The sequence below is a fragment of the Pteropus alecto genome, unplaced genomic scaffold, assembly GCF_000325575.1.
Source record: "Pteropus alecto unplaced genomic scaffold, ASM32557v1 scaffold57, whole genome shotgun sequence".
NCBI classification, from domain to species: Eukaryota; Metazoa; Chordata; class Mammalia; order Chiroptera; family Pteropodidae; genus Pteropus; species Pteropus alecto.
Window position 1 is genome coordinate 7,630,461 of NW_006442508.1, and position 6,763 is coordinate 7,637,223.

At 38.8% G+C, this 6,763-nt stretch overlaps 1 pseudogene across 1 annotated transcript in view; it reads left to right on the plus strand.

Annotated features, from left to right (window-relative positions):
- LOC102885462 overlaps positions 1 to 6,763 on the plus strand; it is an 8,283-nt pseudogene that overhangs the window by 642 nt on the left and 878 nt on the right. The window contains exon 2 of the transcript XR_003043334.1: positions 4,992 to 6,761. The product of XR_003043334.1 is annotated as a Fanconi anemia group B protein-like (transcript). The remainder of the gene's footprint in view (positions 1 to 4,991; positions 6,762 to 6,763) is intronic.

Genomic DNA, 6,763 nt, shown 5'->3' on the forward strand with positions numbered 1-6,763 from the left:
GCAGGAAGCAAAAGAGACCAGCTGGCAAACCCTTCTTTTTCTAGGAGCTAGGTCAGTTTTGCTTTTTTAATGATTGGAGTCATTATTTTACTTCTCCGCCTACTTTACATCACAGGAATGTTGTGAAGTTTAAATAATCACATAAATAATCCCTCATTAAAGTTTTCCCTTTTTCCACTGATTTTGGCTAATGTTAGTACCTACCCATTCATCAATCTCTGTATCTTCTTTCCCAAATGCTAGAACCGCCTGACTCACATCTCTAGGCTCACTACTGCCTGGATCTGCAGTACAAACCAACGTCTTAGGCAGGAAGACCATCAGTTACAGCCCAGGGCTTTGGGGATCAGCAGTAAGTCTCTGTAAATAGCCTGGCTCTGATCCCATTTCTCAACTTTAGATAACTGGGCTTTTGACACATCTTTAGTTCCTGTCTCCAGTTTGGGTATGGTGATCTTTCCTATGTTTTGCCTCTTTCCCCTCTGCTTGGAGAGGCCTTCTCAATTTCTCTGGCCAGCACACTCTTACTCATACTCCAAGAATCCATTGAAATGTCACATTCTCTCTAAAGCCTTCCCAGGCTTCCACAGGCAGTTGTAGTTGGTCCCTCGCTTAATTCTGCTCCTAGTCTTTTGTAGCTCTGTATGTCATATTGTATTTTGTCTTGTTTACCTGTCTGATGTCATCTAAAAGATGGTGAGTTCTATCTGGAAGGTCCATGTCTTACTCGTCCTTTTACCTCTAATGTCTAATATAGTAATGAAACTTAATAAATGTCTTAGAAAATAGCCTGATATTCCAGTTTCTAAGACTAGAGCCCTGCTTTGATTTTGCCAACTTCCCTCCCACTTAGGTGGTGAGGTACTGATAACTCAGTTTCCTGATGCCACATGTCCCTTTGGCTATCTGAAAAATCACCTTCTCATGGATTTCTCATTGCTGATCTCCACCTCTCTGGCAGGACATCTCACTATACTGTTTGATATTAATTGCTATAGTCTTTAAAGAGATCCAGTACACTCACATGACCACATCTTTAATATGGTCACTTCCAAATGTATTCAAGCTTTTTTTTTTTTTTTCCTAAAATAATATTTAGAGTCTACTATGCACTTGGCAGTCTCTAATTCTCCCAACAGTCTTAGGAGATAAATCGTATCATCCCCATTTTACAAATGAAGAAATTAAGACTCAGGGATTAAAAGGCTAACTAAGTTTTTAACTAATAGAGAGGCAGGATTGAACCTAGGTTCATCTGACTAAAGTCTTTGCTTTTCTACCATATAACACAGTCTTTAATTCTACCTTTCCTTTTGCCTGCAGTGTATTTATTAGCACGTGGAAATACAAACGAGGCTAGAGTACTAGTCAGATCATGAAGACAGTTATCCCTTCATTCACTTTATAGTGGGTTGAATAGTGTCTCCTAAAAAGATACATCCAAGTCCTCATCCCTGGTACCTGTGAATGTGATGTTATTTGGAAATAGAGTCTTTGCAGATGTAATTAAGTTAAGGATCTCAAGATGAGACCACCCTGGATTTAGGATGGGCTCTAAATCTAATGACTGGTATCTTTAAAAGTTGAGAGGACAGAGGCATACACAGAGAAGATTGATGTGAGGGAGGCAGAGATTGGAGTGATGTGTCTACAAGGCAAGGAATGTCAAGACCGTCACCAGAAGCTAGGAGAGTTCATGGAACAGATTTTCCCTCAGAGTTTCCAGAAGAAACCAACCCTGCTGACTTCTGACTTCTAGCCTCCAAAACTGTGAGAGAATACACGTCTGTTGTTTGAAGCCACCAAGTGTGTTACAGCGGCCCTTAAAAAACAAATTCACACTTCAAGTTCAACACATCCAAAGACTGAACTCAGAATCTTTTTCTCCAGTCTGCTCTTCATGAGTCCCTTAGAGAAGGATACCACCATCCAGTCAGGAACCTCGAAGTCATTTTGCACTATTTCTAGTGTAATCCTTCTAAAATACCTGATCATGTCATTCCTCTCCCAGTACCTTCCACAGTGAAAATATACTCCTTGTATTAGCACATAGGTCCTTTACATCTACTACTTTTAGCTCCTTTCCTGCCTCTTCTACAAACTCATTTTTACTCCAGCCACATGCAGTATTTGCATTTCCCATCTATTTGCCAGAATGCTTCAGATTCTTAATATCTCTGTGCCTTTACATATGCAAATATTTCTCTTTTTAATCTACCTCTTCTATTTGTTTGCTTAAACTCAGCTCAAATGATCTGTCTTCTGGGAAACCTTTCTTAATCTTTCTCTCCATCACAAATTTCTGATTTCTGTGATCTTCAAGCATGTCTACATTGTCACATTTATCCCACTACATTAAAATTTATTTACTTGCCCATCTGTCTTGTCTGTGAACTGATACTTCCAGATTCCATCCATCTTTAAGGACCAACCTCAGCCCCACTGCCTCCTGTCAATTACAAAAAAAAAATCTCTCTCTCTCTTTCTCAAAACTGTTATTGCACCAATTTGCTATGAGACGCATTTGATACTTAACACACTATCTATCTTGTGTTATTTTCCTTTCATGCACATATAATTTGCTCACAAGTAGTAGGGGCAATGTGTACAACTCTGTTGCTCTAAATCCTGAAAACATTAGCAACCAAACATATAATATGTACTTAGTAACTTTGATGGGTAAATACTGGATTGTTTTTCTCCATTAGGTAAAAAATATTACTAGTACCTGAGTCTTTCTGACATCTGTCCACTCTAATGCTCACCAGGCACTATCCCAGGGAAGAATGTCATTAACTCTCATCTCTGTGTCTCCTAAGTATTCTTCCTGGGTCTAGTCCTGCCCCTCTAAAGTTAGCCTCTAGGACCTCCTACATGATATAAAAAAGAGACAAGAATATACTATTTACAGCCCTTTGCTGCTTCTCTACTGCCTACAAAATAAAGATCACTTCCTTTAGTCCGATATACAAGACTCATTGTCACTGAACCCCGGTCTATCTTTTTAGTTTTTTTTCTCTGATTCTGTCATCACACTAGACTCACATTCATCATTCCCTGCCTCTCCATGTAATTTTATGCCTCTTTGCTGCTGTCCATCCTGTTCTATCTTCCTGGTGAACTCTCTATCCTTCCAGAGCTGGCTCTAAATGTCACTTTTTTCTGTAACTTTCCCCCGATCCTTTTTTCAGAGGGATAGATGAGGAGGTAAAGGAAGCATCGGTGTTTCCATAGTATTTTATGTTTACTCTAAGGTAATTTGTCACGTTGAACTATAGTTGTGTCTCTCTCCTGAATAGATTGTGAGACACTAAGTCTAATTTTATCTTATTATTAAGGTAGATGTTTCTATCACACTAGAAATTCAGTTAATGTTTATTAAATGTGCTAAAAAGATCTGTTTCAACATCCTTCATCCTAGGACTGCCCTTATGCTGTCCCATGGTCCTCTCCTGGGGTGCTTAGAGAGTATCTTACAAAATTGAGCTTGCCCACTGTGCCTGTGCGAAAGTTTAATGTGTCCTAAGCTTACTCCTTCAGTAACCATTTTCATAAAGCCAAATATTTGCCATGTATGTAGCTAGCAGAGCTGAAAAGATTGAAGGCAAAGATGTCTCCTTTTTTGAACTAACTATAATGATGGAAACCTGGGTTGAAATAGAGGTATCTTGTGACTCTCAAAAGTCTCGCTAAGTCTTTTGTGTTTTTTCCCTTCTAATCTGTGTTTGCTGCACAGTTCTATAGTTTACTTAGGTGCTGAGGGTTTGCAACTGTCCTTACTGAGAACTAGAAATTATGATGAGGATCCCACCATATATCCTTGTAATTTATTGCATATATTTATGTTTGATGTAACAAAATTACATACACAGCTCTCACTTCACCGAGTGGATTCTGTTAATCTTTTGTTGGCTTCTTAATATCCCAAATTAAAAATCTCTCCAATTGACAAATGTAGGTCAAATTCAGAGTGGACAGAACTAAGGACTTTCAGAAAGCCTGTTCCATTCTGATGTTGGACACATTATACTTATCTAGAACAAATGGCTTATGACTGGGTGATAGAATTGTGATGCCATAGAACAACCAACTGGCTATTAAATTTGCTTTCTTCAAACTCAAAGGGATTATGACATCAGATACAAAGCAGCCAATCATCTTCTTTTCTTCCTTTCTCCTTCCCTTTCTCCCTCACTCCCTCCCTTCCTTTTCCCTTTTTGTTAACAATTCAGTTTAACAAACCTGTACAATTGCTGTGGTGAAGATATAAAGCTAAATAAGCCTTTTCCTTTTCTTCAAGAAGCTCACAAGCTTATATATGAGGCCTACAAATAAGCATAATATCCTGTGATCATTGCAACAACATTAACATGTCCGAAAGTTAAAGAGAATTCATAAAGAAGATAGTGATGAGCTCTGAGGGGTTGGGGGAGTTAGGGAGATTTTTGTCAGTTTGAGCTAGGTTTAAATTGATTAAAAGTACAACCATAGACAAATCCCTTGTTTATTTTCTGGAAATTAGGTATATTAGTTATTCCAGCAAGCATGTAGAATAAATTGTATTCAAGAAAGATGCTCAGAGACTCTGCCTCCTCAGCATCCCTAGGTAACCTTCTCCTGGCTGGCTCTTCAGGCTCTGCCTCCTCTGAGCTCAGTGCAGCTTCTGCTGGCCCTCCCAGGATGCAATGTAGTGGTGGGAGGTTTGGAGCCTTCAGGACACTGCAACTGGATTGGGGCCTTGGGAAAGTGGCAACCACAGGCCGCAGGGCCCCTCATGCTGAGGCTGCCTGGGTTTGAATCCTAGCTCTGTCACTTCCTATCTATAGGCCTTTGAGAAGATCCTTAAACTACATGCCTCAATTTCCACATCTATAGAATGGTTCCTATGGCATAATGATGTGAGGATCACATGAGTGAGCCCACATTCCAACAGTAGTTGGTACAGAGAAGGCACTTGGAATATAGACTTTTTTTTCTTATTTCATTTTTAGGTTTACAACCATTGAATGGAATCGATTTTCATTAGAAACTTGGAGCAACACAAAGACGTGATATTGTGGAATGACGAGCAAACAAGCAATGTTACCTAATAAACAAGAAAGGCTCATGTGTTATAATGGGGAAATTCTTGTTTTTCGATTGTCTAAAGGAAATTTTGCAGATAAAGGGCCTGCAGAAATACCTGTATTACATGTCAGAAGAATGGTATTTGACAGAGGAACAAGAACATTTGTTCAGAAGTCTACTGGATTCTTTAACATAAAGGAAGAAAACTCTCATTTAAAAATTATGTGTTGCAACTGTGTGTCAGATTTCAGAACTGGGATGAACCTCCTTTGTATTGTTATACAATGCAATGAAAAGAATGATGTTTTCAAATATTTTCTACTGTTTCTTCACAGTACCAATAAATTTGAAAAGTGTTTGAGTTTTAGACTAGGCCATGAGTTGAAGGATGGTATAAGGGTCTTTAATGGCCCTTTAATTTTATGGAAACATGTCAAAACATTCTTTTATATCTCTTCCCAAGCTGGCAATGTTATTACTGTGTCCGTCAACTTTTCCTCTATTGAGTGGGCAGGGGAGATTGAAAATCTAGGTATGGTTTTATTAAGACAAAAGAAATATTATTTATCTGAGGAAGAATGTACCCCAAAGCTTTCAAAATCAGATTATGCATTTTGAAATACCAAGTTTTGCATATACTCCCTTGAAAGTGAAGAAGTAATTAGCAATACATACATTATCTCTCCTGCTTACAGCAGTGTGATAACTTGTGTGCATGTCTGTGCAACCGAGATTGTCAACAACCAGTTAAGAATGTCTCTGATTGCCCTTACTGAAAAGGATCAGCTGATTTCGTTCCAAAATGGGACTCCTAAAAGTGTGTGCCAGCTTCCATGTGGAGGTCCTTGTGCACTTCAACTTATGGATTCGGGTGGAGACCTCCTTTTCCTTGTATCTTTTAGGTTCAATGATGCTTGTGCTGTTTGGGAAAAGAACTTTCAGGTTGCTGCTAAATGGGAAAAAAATTAGCTTAGTACTGATAGATAGAACTGGAAATGAACAAGTACTGCTACTTTTTCAGGACTCCTTAAATTCAGATTGCCCGAGTTCATTTAAAGTAACAGATCTTGACAACATAAACTATTCAAGTGAAACACTGGATTGCAATGAAGATGACTTATTTGAGGACAAACAAGATCGTCGTTATTTGTTGATTCCAGCTCTGGAAAGGAGAGTGAAAGTTGGATTAACTTCTATTCGGGAAGTACAGCAGCATCTCTTGCTTAAGGAAAAATTTATTTTAAAATCTTACAAAGCTTTAGTGAACCTGGTTCAAGGGAAAGAAGATAGTACATCAAGTGCAGAGGTGGAATGTCTTGTTACTCTTTGTGGTAAAGAAGAAAATCCTGTCCATACTTTTGATGAAAAATCATCAGACAATTCTCAAGGTTCAGAACAGCTAGTAGAGAAGGTACGATATCGTGTAATAGATGACAGCTTGGTTGTTGGAGTGAACACCACATCTTCGAAACTGTCCCTGAACTGGATGACTTTATTGTAGTTAATGGATCAACTCCATAGCTTCAGCTGTCCTCTTACTAAGTGTCAGAGTGATCAAGTTGAGTAGGGACTCTTTTCTAGCACCGTGCTCAGTGCCACATGAAATAGTATCAGAGGCAAAAAGGATCAAGTTGACTATTGGTAGTGAGGAAGAGGAAGGGGAGAGCTTGGTTTTCGAACAACCATCTGAGAAAGA